The 14366-nt window shown below is 35.4% G+C and overlaps 1 long non-coding RNA gene across 1 annotated transcript; it reads right to left on the bottom strand.

Moving 5' to 3' along the window:
* Positions 1-3916: 3916 nt before the first annotated feature.
* On the bottom strand, positions 3917-5410 carry LOC126053568 (uncharacterized). Its single transcript, XR_010278058.1, has 3 exons — positions 5256-5410; positions 4626-4745; positions 3917-4276 (listed from the first exon to the last, which is right to left on the bottom strand). It is a non-coding gene; the product is annotated as an uncharacterized LOC126053568 (long non-coding RNA).
* Between the last annotated feature and the right edge of the window lie 8956 nt (positions 5411-14366).

Consider the following 14366-nt stretch of genomic DNA (forward strand, 5'->3'; position numbering starts at 1 on the left):
CTAAAATACAGTAAGCTTAATTTAATTGGAAATTGAAACCTCAATAACCTACGTTTCACAGTTTATTTTCCAATTAGTTTTATACTCTAACTAGCTCTCATACCCTCGTACACGGGTCGGGACAAGTGAATTAAATGACCCTGCGTGAGCGACGCTCTCTGAATCCAAATGACCTTGACATTGGATCTCCCGCGCCTCTCAGCGAGGAGTGTCCTTTTTATAGAACAGCTTTCAAACATCGCCTCTAATCTCCTATCTGTAGGACATAAAATTGTCTTCAATTATACTGTAGTGGATACATAACTTTTTATTGATTTTATCAGGGCACACTTTCACACATAATTACACAAGCTAGGCATTTCGAATTATTCCTAAGATTTTACACAGATATATTTTACATCTATGTATGTAATGCCGATTCTTAACATAAACATACATACCAAATAATTCAAAGCAAACAGTGAAAGTATGACCTATTAATTTCACGGCGGTACTTCACCGTCAACGGATTTTCTTATAGGATTAAGCATAAGCAATCAAACCTGGGACCGACCAGTGAAAGCCACTTAAACTAACAATCTCGGTAATTGTACTTACAGTACATTTATGAGTTAACTTTAAGTTTATAGCGATAAGAATAAGTACCTATTATATCTTAAAATATGGGTAATTTTATGGGCTTATGATCTATCATCGTCCAATATTATGTCCAGTCATTAGTTCAACAGCAATTTGAAATAAGAGAGAGAGATAATTAGAACTTAGCTGAATTTCATTACAGGAATTGATTAATCATTTAAAATTTAGTTAGAACAGTAATCGATTCGAAGCAGTTACGTATGAATTTGCAATAAAACAGGTCGATGAACTTACATTTTTACCATAAAATACTTACAATTACTTCAATCTAACTTGTAACTACTCGTAGAAGATGTCTTCTTAATTAATAAATATATATTCAGCCAACTTTCTACGATACAGGGAAACTTTAACAAGGCATAAACCGCGTACAACTTACCAAACGTGGATAAATAAATGACCTGACTTCCAGCCGTTGGGAAACCAATCCACGTTCAAATGGTCCGCTTGATTCAGTGCTACGATAGCTGCGGCTAATTAACTATTTACTTCAACAACTGAATATAGATACTAACTATCCAGTATAAATAGACCTTCACTTATGAAGAACGTATGTATTACGGTAGCTCTCTTTAAAATGGTAGTTTACCTCAGCTTTGCCGATTTAGACCGGGTTGACGAGTTTTGGATCTTGCTTTGACTAATTATTTTAAGGATTTCCTGCTATTAGCATATTTGCAAATAGTCTGACTCAATATTAAAATTTGCTCCATTTTGTATTTTTTTATCCACCGAGATATCATTAAACACATCCCAAAGTGGAGCTGATACGTTTTTTTCTAAGTATATGTTTATCTATTTCCTGTCACAAATGGCAAAAAAGTCACAAGCCAAAATGATAACTTAAACAAACAAAACTAGTCTCCATCAATTAATCTGAGAGTTCCACTTTCATAGTCTCCTAAATTCCCAAACGACGCCAAGCAGTCATTGTCATTATGTTCCTTTGTCTTCAAAAGTACGGTTAGTTTCGTACTTACATTAAAAAGCCGAAACGCAATCTTATCTCGAAAGACAAACGAAACAGCTGCACAAGAATTACTTCAAACCTCTTATCTTTGACACGGAACGGAAAAGAGCTACTATGGAACTGGTATTAAACAATTTTGAGAACCTGTTTTTACCAAAAAAGGTAATGGATTTTTGCTAAATATTTTTATTAGTGGTCTTAAAGACGTCATCGTAGATTTACGTCCTTTTTTGTAAGGAATATCACCTCATCACATATCCGTATAGATGCTAGCAAGAGTACCTACCAGAATCAGTCAAATTTTACCAATCGAACATTAACCTTTCAATATTGTGATAAGGTTGAACATCTATTGAAGAAATTTAGCAGATTGAGGTAGGTTCACGTGATATCGTGTCTGTGTATGAGCGTGTATGTGTCCAAACTTACATCACGTATCTAATCTACAAATTTTCTATAGATACTAAATTAATCCAAATAGATTCAACCAGCACGAAGAAGTACAAGCATAACAAAATTATAATACGATTGGCAAACTTCAATAACATTGTCTTCATTAGCAAAATGACACTTGATTCGCCTACCTAAAATCTGAATAAAGACCGTGACACGACAATTAAAGATGCAGCAGTAAACGCCTTTGGCAAAGGAAACGCGCTGGGATGCTATTGTGACGACATCGTAAACCAGCGGATGTCGGCGACTACAAATGCAATGTGATCAACTAAACTGGAGACTTGCAGCCGTGGGCGGGAACCTTGGCGCAACGAACTTGAGGTCTACTAAAGTACGAATTTTGGGCAACAATGGAGTACTAGTACTAGAAACGGAGGACGTACTTGCAGATATTTTGAGGATCCGGTAGACTAATGTTTGGAAAATTAAGCGCCATTAGTAACTGACTGAATTAAGAATTTTATGTAGATTAACATAAATAAGGTAATATAGTCAAGGTTTGGACACTATCAGTTTAAAGTTGACAAGCCCATAAGTATTAAAAATCATGTCTAATAACATCAAGTCGGAAGCTAAATCAATTACCACGTTTGCCAGACTGTAATGGTCTAAACCGTACAGATTATTCGAGAAAGGTCCATTTGAAACCAAGGGCATTTGACACCGATACAATCAGGCAGACTTGTGTAAATGGACACAGACACAATTCACTAGCTTCAAATCCCCGTTATTATGGTAAGTCATAAGTACTAAACAATATTTCATTGCTGCGAACGCTAGATCAGATAGTAGGCCTCAAAACAGCAATCCTTTCGGATTCTATAACGCTGTCTGCTTGTAAATCGCAATCGAACCCGTTGCTGTGGGAGTAAATCATGGAGTAAGATAGTTTCAAACAGTAAGATTTTGCATTAATTTTTATATTATTCCGTGTTTCTCCAAAATTTTAAGGGGACTGTATCAGAAATATGCAGATTCATAGAGTTTTGTTCCTGTTTCGACACAAACGTAAAATGCACGGAAGTAACGAAACAAAATTGTAGGTAATATTTGTAAACGACTCATATAATTTAAATTAAAAAGTATAACAGTGCAGATGCAATCTCCCATATAGATATCTAACTAGACCGTAGATTATATTAATCATAATTTTGGTTAATATAAAAGTTGGTATTTCTGCCCATCCATGACTTACTACTCCGTGGTGCAATAACACGTAGGATTCTGAATCAATTTGTCCTACACAATGAACTCGCAGTTATTCAATTCTGTTGAATGCCCTTCACAGTTACTTATCGCCGTGTCCTTGGATAAGCGAAGATCCGTTAGCCGCATGGGTGGTATATTCTCTCTAGATAATACAATATTCCTTCAAAATATTGTAATTAGATATGATCAATTGTATAGCGAAAACCCTGATTGAGATGATAAGGTAGTAATAATAACTGCTGAAATGAACTACACACCTAAATACTTTGTCACATCAATAGGTCAACCCACTGGTTGTTTAAGTAAACCGCAGGTTTCCTGCCCGTTCTGATATGTACGTAATTTGTGACCTACCTAAACCACAAACATATGTTTATAAAATTGAAAAATATTATTTATTAATGCCGATAGGATATCTACTTTCCGGTAAATCAGTACCTACCTATATCGAATGATTTATTAGAAGGAAAAGATTAGTAGGTGGTAAGTTTTAATCTAATTGGCATACATAACTTGAGTGGCTAATGACTACTTAAATAGAGATATGTAAAAACTCTAATCACAGTTTGTCCTGGTAGGGTAAAACTATCGAACTTACAAACTGGAAAGGTTTTATTGAGACTTGAAAAATAAAACAATAAAGAATAAACAACTCTTTTTTAATGCAAATCCAAATCGCAGTCAAAAATTTGGGTAGTTTTTCCATCCTCCACTGTCAAAGTACAATTTGTTTGCACCGCGGAGCTCATGTTCGCCGGTTCTGTTGACGCTGAATCCTGTCCATACAAATCGGTAATAAAATGAAATCCTCCGTTCCACTGAGATTGTAGCATAACAGTAAGATGGTTGTTTGCAAATCCTCCCATGTAGGAAACAAAGCCTCCTGACGAGGGATCTTTATCCTCAAACGTTACATAATTAACCTTAATAGTATTAGATAACTGAACTTGAGCCATGATTCGTTGTCGTACATCCGGGATACCCACGGCTACATTTACAAATCTGAAACAAAAATATTAATTATTTTTATATCCAGGGTAAGGGTGTTTAGTACTCCTACAACAGTAATAACATACAGCTCCTGTCCTGTTCAACAAACAGCTCTCAAAAGATTCAGGAAGGTTAGGAGTTGTGGTCGATCAATCACCTTAGAATTACATTTTGTAAACATGATCTTAACAGGACTTGGAAACTAAACTAACTTTTGTTGCAAATCGAAAACCAGATAGTCTATTCAAAGTAAAGTCTGCGTCTGTGAAAGCTCTTGTAGGTACTAGGTCCGGTGAGATTGCAAGCCTGCCACAGCATCGGTGTGTTAAGGCTAGTCAGATGATTACAGCCAGGTACTCACCTCCACAGAAGTCGATCTCCCGGTTTCTGATTACCAACGGATGAAATATGCGATTCCTGATCAGCTACGCTAAGGCAGACTGCCAAAGCTGCTAGCACAATGAGAATCGAGCTTTTCATGCTGAAAAACAACGAATTTTTCACTTCTTATGAATTCAAAGATTTCCTACCGTACGGGTCTTGTTGGAACTTTACAGTAAAATAGCTTATACTTAAGAATAAAACCTCTTATCCATCCATTTCAATTTCCCGAGCCTTTTCCCAACTATGTTGGGGTCGGCTTCCAGTCCAACGGGATGCGACTGAGTACCAGTGTTTTACAAGGAGTGACTGCCTATCTGACCCCCTCAACCCTGGCGACCCAGTACCCCTTGGTTAGACTGACTACAATAACATCACTTATAGAACCTAGAATTACTTATAACACTGGAAGCTTAAGTTTTAAACGTTATGTTAGGACGCTTCAAGAGAACGTTGGTTCTCGTTTTTTTTGTAAACCTTTGGCAAAAGTTGCAAAAAAATGTAGTAGTACTATACTATTATATTACTCCTACTTAATTATATTACTCAAAACATTTAATAATAATTACTTTATTATAAATAAAAATAAATTAAATTAAATAATACTCACATTTTTCAATGCGTATTAAATTAATCCGCTCAAAAATCGCTACTGACTATCGTACCGGGTTAGAGTATAAATATGTAGTATTAAATAAAACAAGATAAGATAATTAATAGATTAACCAATATGAATCAGTGTCTTCCGTTTTCAAATAAAATCATTATTAGATAAAGACTTTTTTGTTTGTGTACCAAATAGCTTTTTACTGCATCATTGTGAATATCTACATACCGTCAGCTGATGTAGAAAAACAAAAGACATGACAGTGACGGTTTTAATCATTACCTCCAAACAAGAATACTCTTTTAATATTCTAATCGTTTTTAGTATTTTAGTATTCTATTCTGTTCAAACAAAGTACAAGTACAAAGTACAATGGGTAAGTATTAAGATAAGCGATAAATAAATCGTTTACTATAATACCTCGAAATGAATTTTCCTTCCTTATATAGATAAAAAAAAATTACAATGTAATTCAAATACGACTGTTACCGTTGACAGTTAATTCACCTGACATCTAGTCTTCTCGTACAATTTATAACACTTTGCGGAAAACCTGAAAGGAAGAACATAAAGTTATCAAACCCTAGATGCACATGATACTAACTTAGATATACCTACAATCCTACATGTACCTACTCCAGTTAATTATTAGCTCTACTTTCACTCAAAAGGAGCATCGACATTAATACCTACTTATAAAATCATCATGCCTATAAATTGCCTGATTAATATTCAAACCAGCTCTGAACTATCATAAAACAGAATTTAACGAAAACTTATAGACTCCTTACATTTATGACCAATAAATCAGAGGTCATGCTAGAGGTTGGTATAATGTTAAAAATAACGAGTGTCGATGCTACCGAAAGGAAAGTAATCAACCACTATAAAACTGTCTGCCTCAAAATGTTATTTCCTTGCGAATTGTCGGCAAAATAAGGACGTCCTGAGACGCTCAGTGCAACGTCACGTCACCGTTTGTTGTGTAGACAAAATAATCCCAGGGTGGGCGCAATCAATCTTCATACGTAGCCAAATTAAACTGGGACTCCGTCTCACTGGGTACCGATAGCCAACAAACAGCAAATTGTCAAACAAAAAAAAATATCATAACCTCACATAAATGTTATAGTTATCGGCACGGATAATGAGCTCTCGGCGGAAGAGTGGGGATCACTTTGCGCACTGTACACTTAAGGCAATAAACCAATAAATTACTTCTGCGCAGGTGAAGGTCAAGGATCCTTACCGATGATTTTACCTATGACATTGATAGTCAAAGGTAGGTACTCATCAATTTGAACAAAACTACAATACATACTTGTTATTATTATCCAAAAAACTTTTACCTAATAAAAGGGCTCGTCGTATCCCACAAGGGCTATAAAATGACGTCATTAGCACATTACTACACCTTTCCCTTCAGGGATCGCAGGTGCGATGATGTTTATGTCAAGTATCGCTTCGAGCTTACGTGCATAATAGTTCTAACCATGGAGGACAAAATGACGAGCGGAGATGTCATAGCGGAAAATCTCCTAAGGAAGTACAAAAATGCGGAAGGCCGGGGGAACGTTACTCTTTACAGGAAAGTTACTGGCTCCAACTCCTTTGGGACCCGCCCATTTTATTTTTAAACCAAATCACCAATCAATCAAGACCAACCTCCAATCTCAAGGAAGCCGAACGCAACGCCTAGTCCGTAGTTAACCTAGAAGAGGGCGCCAGACCTGCCTTATGTCATCTCCGTTCACTTTTCCTTCCTCCGTGATACCAACACTATGTGGGGTCGCTTTCGTTCACGACCCAAGATCACTGAAACAACACATTTCTCTGTTATTACTGTAAGTGGTAAGTAAATGCTGTAGTTTAGCTGTCGAACGTGTCTGCGAGCTTTTTACTGGTTCAACACCGCTTCATTCACGTAACTTAGGTACTTAAGTGTGACTATTACACAAATTGAAAAGCCATATTTCACACTCACGGTACCTAGCATTAATCATTTTGTAAAGTGTGTAATGAATATACTTACTGCCTCATCATTTACACTCATACATTCCGTCTGTGTTATTTCACATTTTTTCCTGTTACTTACACTGAAATATAAAGCAAAAAAAAATGTTTCAATTTTTCCTCTGTCCCTACACTACTCACCCGCATTTCAACAGCAATCTTCGTATTGATACAGTTAGCGGTGGCCGTCGTGACCTTGCGTCCAGGACACAATTAGCGGAGTTCCGCCACTCGCAGGAGCTCGCACGTGCCACCTGACACATCCTTGGCTGCATCCTTATCAACCGCCAACTGGCTGTGACACGAACGAGGAACTTTCGCGACATTATCATACTACTTAAACGTAGAAATGTGAGGATGGTGTGTTCCAAAAACGACCTTGTTGATACCAGTTTAAGGTATAATTTCAAAATGAGGTTGATTGCCTTCCGATATTTAAAGCTGGTTTGTCGTATGATTTTGTATGACTCATGCAATATGCATGTTTAATCAAGCATAGTGTAAAAGTAAATATTGAACTGAAGTATATTATGTTCCTATTAATCGGAGCTTTGTAGTTTTTGCAGACTGCTATCACCAAAAACGAGAGTTGTATCTAAAGAGATAGAGACCGTGCCAAAAACCTAGTTGAACGTCAATAAAAATAAATTCTGATCACGCGATTCAAAATCATCAATATCTCAATTTAACGTGCTGTTAAGTGTTTATCGTAAAAACAATTTCTCGTTGGCGGCCGAACACAACTAAAGTAATAGATGAGAAGTGCTTAAAATCATGTTCTTCAAGTTCTGCGCGGTCATAAAACGCCCCTAAGAGCCTCAAGCGTAAAAAGGAAATTGCGTTTCTATCGTAAATGATAATTACTGTTATGAAGTAAATGCCAAGTAACCCGATTTCTAAAGCGTATCCTGCGTACATTAACATTTAACTGTAGTAAATTAGTAGCTGACCTGATGGCCGCACAATCGGCGGAGTCATTGCACTCGGAAGTACTATTGTATTGCTATCGCATGACTCGATATCAATTAACGCACTCGATAAGTGTTTTTGAGCTCCACTTCCAGAATTGGAACGCGAAGATTTTGACGTATCATCGATACAAAAAGTGCTTACATAAATTGTAGCGAGGCTCAAAACATGTTTCTGCCGACTCCTATAAAGCAATTTAACTGCCTAATCAGCTAGTTAACTAGGTAATAAGTTTGCTCGTCAATAGCGTACTAAACATTGATGTTCTCGATTGTACTTGAGTAGCAGCGTCTGCAAATTGCTGGGTGTATTTTATCGCCAATTAGATTATAGTTCATTCAGGCCATGAAAACAATGATTACACTATAAAACTGATAGTTTTTTTCTAGTGGCTTCATTTGTGAAGCATTTTACTTCGCCTCACTGGAAATAAATATTTAATTAAATTTTATAAAATGTGTTTTTTTTTTCGAGAGGACTAGCCTGCTAGGCGGCCAACAACATAAGTACAGTCAACTTCAGGTCAGTGGTAACAGTTTTATAGGAAAATCGTACTTATTACTATTGAGTTAAGGTGCATGACAGTTACCACTGACGTGCGGTCTACCGTACCAATGAAAATCCCTAATAGGTAACTTTGACGATGATGGCCAGGATAGATCGACCCATTATTTTCCTAATTACATATCTGTGAACGGGCTCAGATAAAATTGGACGGAGAAATTTTGTGAGTATGATATTGCTACAATATTGGTTTGGTATTTAGCTTTTAATTTCCTCTTAAAGCCAGTATCTGATGCTAAGGTTGTTTATGTTTTTTAGTTACATTACTTTCATTCTATCTAACAACTAGAGCACGCTAGACAGTGTCCTCTCCGTTTGTTGTCGAAATATTACTTACCTGTATGGTATGACTCATGCAGCGCTTTAACTTTTTATAGCACCTACTGACCGTGACCCGTTGTACATATAAACAATTTTACATTACATTTATAAACAACACAGTTTATTATTTACATTTACTTTATGGAATACCAGCTTCTGCCAGCGGTTTTACCCGCTTCCTTAGGTAACTTTTCCTGCACCCGGGTAAGGGTGGTCTGAATGTAATTTTGATTCTAGTTACGTCACCGCCAAGTTAAATCCGTTCGTAATTTTCTGGGTGGAAGAGGGATAAATATCCATACATACAAACTTTTTAATTTTTAACATTTTTGAGATGGTTTATAAATAAAACATTCATTCACTTGCTTCCTAAGGTAATTTCTTCTCGCACTCGGATAAATAGTATATGTTAATCTTTTATATAAGTCATATTACTGTCAAGCTTCATCAAAATGCATTCGTTACTTTTTGCATGAAATGGAAATACACATCCATATTATACTTAATAGGATGGTTTTAAATATAACATGGTTTATATTATGCCAGTTATCAGCACTTAATACAAACGAGGTCAACCACCTGTGAGGTGTTATCAAAATCAGGTTACTTAGTTACAAATGAGCGGAAAACGGCTTTACATGTACCTGCATAATTATAATGAGACTGTTCGCGATTACTTTCTATTTTTACATAAGGAAGAATGATGTTCAGTTGTTGTTACTTTTGACCCAACTAGCTCTTACTTATATAGAACTTTGTGGCTATAAAATATGTACATTATTCAGACATTGGAAATACCTCATTATTTCTCTTAATTTTCCTCAACATAAAGTCGATTTATAGAACAGTCGTCCTCAATTATAGAAAATAATATTCTTTTGTAATTAAAGACATTTATCACTGGCATTCTTTATTGCTGTTTCGATTGCTACTTTGAAATAATTTTCTACCTATGTTTAATGGTTGTTATATTAAATTAAAAATGAACATTTCTCGCTGAAGAAGTTGCTGTAAAACCCCGTTGAAACCCCGCGAACCTCTGTGACAAAAAAAAAACAAAAATAGCCATTCAGAGCCACAAAATATTAATACTCAGGTATTGTAGGTCATGAAACAATACGTTAATAATCCACAGATAACAACAACAGTGAAAGGTTTATCTGAACCAGTTGATTTACAACGCACGTGTGTAACGAGCTTTACATAACCCCATTGTGTATTTCAGTAAATAAAATACTATATGTATATCGTACACAAATAATGACAAAAATAACTGAACTTTAAAAAAAGTTTAAACTTAGTACCTACTCGCCTAAAATGATCCGTAATTCTGACTGAAGACTGAATAACGTATGTTTAGCAAACTTAAACGAGACCTCAAGATTGACTTTTAACTAATTTACCATCTTTTTCACAAGCTTGTTACTGTAGGTTAAGTTTATAAAGTAGGTATATTAATCAATATTCTATATTAACATATTAATTTTATTACAAGATGGACTTACCGATTGCTCTTTTAGTGACCACACGTGCTAATCTAGGGCATTTCTTCTAAATATAATTAACCTACAGTCAAATTGAGGTGGCCAATAATTGTGGTGTCCGTTCCAAGTAATAACAATCCCATTGTCCAGTTACAGTAACGGCCAAAAGATTATATGACGCGAATCGTCTGAGAAAGTAGGCCTGTCATTGACTTACAGCGACTAGACCGATGGTAGACGGTGACGGGAGAACAAAAACGTGCGATTGGAACCGACCTTATTTCTTATGACTTGCGTAATACGTACATTGCCGTTTAACTTTGGAACTTGATGAACATTTTAACAGCTTAGTCGGTAATGTATGCTAACCAAAGAGTTATAGTATAATGACTGCGCATTACCTTTAGTCATGATAAGCGCAGTTTTTGTCCTGCTACAAAAAGTCATATCGCTCGATCTTATAAGGTAAGCGTTACAATAGATTATAATAATTGTAATTTTGTCTATGTTGAAAGATAAGTCATCGTGTTTTATCAAGTTTTACTTAGATGAACAAGATTAATAATGTTACGAGTTCTTAATACTTTTAATTCATTTGGCGGTCGGTTTCAGGTGACCTACTTGATATTAATTAAAATGAGTCTTTGTTATTTGGATGATTCTAGACCGGTGGTTTACGGTACATTTTAACAGCTATATCTTAAATTGTAACAATGCCGGCGCCAGCGCACAAGGTAACTCACGAGTTGTCTGTGGCGAATTGCATCTCACGTTCCGTACTATTGTTTTCAGTGATATTGTTTCAGTTTATTTGACATTTGCGTATCTATTAAATGGCAGATCACTTTGACAGTTTACACTTTTCTAAGGTCAGGTTAAAAAAAAAAACAATACTGTGATGTCATCTGAAAGTGTATTAACACTTGTCTCGCGAATTATTATTACTTTTTGAATTCACAACTAGACAGCAGATTAATCGGAGATCTACATCAGTAGCATTTATTGTCCCGTGCCGGAACAGGGGAATGTCTGTTTCCCCTAAAATCCCATAAAAAACCTAATGCTATCTTGGCAAAATATACTTGAATATAATGTAAATACTAAAGCTGATAGGAATATTGAAAGCGATAAGCTTTTGACGGTCGTGCGCGCACTGCATTTATCACGTTAGCGGCGCTCATGTGAAATGGGGCAGCCATTGCTTACTCAACTAAAGACTGTATCCTAGATAAGAAAGCTTGGCTATAAATATTGTATGATATAAATAAAGCCTCAATTTTCTAACTATGTTTAACGAAAACTTACTTAACAGAAAACTAGGTAATTGAAATTACCCAAAAATACTATATGGTTGTAGTTAACGTTCTTTGTGAGAAGAATACGGTTAAAACCAAAACATAAGTTCTTAGCCATTTTAATCAATCGATGTATCGATTTATAGATCAATTAATCAGATCAATTAACATTGGGCACAAGGACTTGCTAATTGATCAAACATTGTTTTAGTAAGAAGGTCATCAGAAAAAGTATGAAACATTACTTGCTTAGATTTAATTGACTGATAAAAATTACTTCCTCCAGTCTGAAACTTACAAAAACATTAAAACATCCTTAGCCTAAGGTAACTTTGAAATATGTACTTAAGTCTAGCTGTCGTATACGTTACGCCCTTTTATCGTCCCACTCAGGCCTCCTCTCTTAACGGAGAATCGTATGGAGCTGTCGTTTACATTAGGGAAATTATCATTAGATACCCTATGTACGTACAAGTTACAAGACAGTACTACAAATACTCTTTAACAAAAGATACCCCTCCCCCCCCCCTGATTCTGAACCATATTCCACTTCCATAGCTTCGCATAGCAAATCTGTCGCTTCCAGTGTAACACAAGTTCACAAGGCAAATATCAGAGCTGTTGCATCACATAGGAAAAGTGAATGCTCTCAAGCAACCACCCGCTGAGCCGATAACTGATTTTATAAATATAACAGCCGATTCACTTCACACGTAATGTTCCTTTAATGACGATAATTAAAATTAATTACACGCAGATTAGAAGCAGAATGGAGATCGAAATAATGAAATATTTTTTCTTAGGTTAGATTACTTCCTATTTTTTTTATTTATACCGACTTATTTTATTCTCTCTTATATTATCTTAGCATTCTAAATATGTTTGAGTTAAAAAAGTTTACATCAGATATTTATAATCTTTTTATAAGCATAGGTTCTGAAGTGGAAATTATTCATGATCAATGTGGTTAAAGATAATCTTTTGAAATCAAGAAAATACTAATTAAGCAGGTCTATAGAAATCTTTTAACGTTCGTCGCGCCTCTTCTATTCTGTGAGTATAATGAAGGAAATCGCTAATGACTTTTGCCTTCATCGGCCAACAGGGAAAGTAAAATGATTCATAATTTATCTCTTACAATCGTAAATAAATAGGCAACAGGTGTACTAAAGATACAACAACATCATAATATCTATCTTATCCGATTAAAATCTTAGGTTTTATTAGTTTTCTAGGTAAGGTAAACGCGGGTGAAGTCGTCATGCCCCAATAGTCGTCAATTAATCTTAAAACTTTTATTATTATTTTCTACTGAACTTAAAATAGGCCGGTTTATATATCAACATATTCTTGATAATATACTGCACAATTGAAATAACAATACGGGGTTTTAACAGTCAAGGCTTCTAAGATATGTTATTTGAAACGTGTGTGCCCTAACAAAATCGTTTTTTCGTGAAGTTCACCTGTCAAAAGTGAAACTCACCACGTGGTTTTGTGTTTTGATTTACATAACTCCAGTGGGGTCTGTGGTATGTTTCTTTGTTTAATTAGATAGTTAAGTATATTTGCTAGCGATGTAATATGCAATTTGGAATACTTTTAACATAGAAGATATATGTTTTTAATGTGACATCTATTAGTACTTCAAAACTCCCATTTGACCCAAAACCCGTCAATTTTACAATTATTATGACGACTACTGGGACATGCTCAAAAGTTGCACCTAAACTCATCATGATGAGGATATTTTGTGTTTTACAGTACAAAATGCGAATAAATAGCTAATATCGGGACTTTTACAAAATTGATAACTGTCTAGAACAAATATATTTTAGGTTTAGACTACATTTGTTCATAAAACTGCGTTTCTTTTAAGCTTTTTCTTAGAGGTAAATTTTACTCTGCTGGTTCTAGATGCATGTACACAGTCATGTTATTCGATTCAATTCATATGTTTCTTAATGGTTAAATCCCCTTTTTAGGGTTCCGTAGCCAAAATGGCAAAAACGGAACCCTTATAGTTTCGTCATGTCCGTCTGTCCGTCTGTCCGTCTGTCACAGCCGATTTACTCGGAAACTATAAGTACTACAGTGATGAAATTTGATGGGAATATGTGTTGTATGAACCGCTACAAAAATATGACACTAAATAGTAAAAAAATTGGGGTGGGGCCCCCATACATGTAACTGAGGGATGAAATTTTTTTTTTGTACCACCCGTGTGGGTATCAATGGAAAGGTCTTTAAAATGATATAAAGTTTTCTAAAAACATTTTTCTTAAAGTGAACGGTTTTGAGATATCAGCTCTCAAAGTCGTAAAAGTATGTCCCCCTCTATTTTATAACTACGGGGTATAAAATTCTAAAAAAATAGAGGTGATGCATGCTAATTAACTCTTTCAACGATTTTTGGTTTGATCAAAGTATCTCTTATAGTTTTTGAGATAGGTTGATTTAACTGTAAT

The sequence above is a fragment of the Helicoverpa armigera genome, chromosome 3, assembly GCF_030705265.1.
Source record: "Helicoverpa armigera isolate CAAS_96S chromosome 3, ASM3070526v1, whole genome shotgun sequence".
Lineage (NCBI taxonomy): Eukaryota > Metazoa > Arthropoda > Insecta > Lepidoptera > Noctuidae > Helicoverpa > Helicoverpa armigera.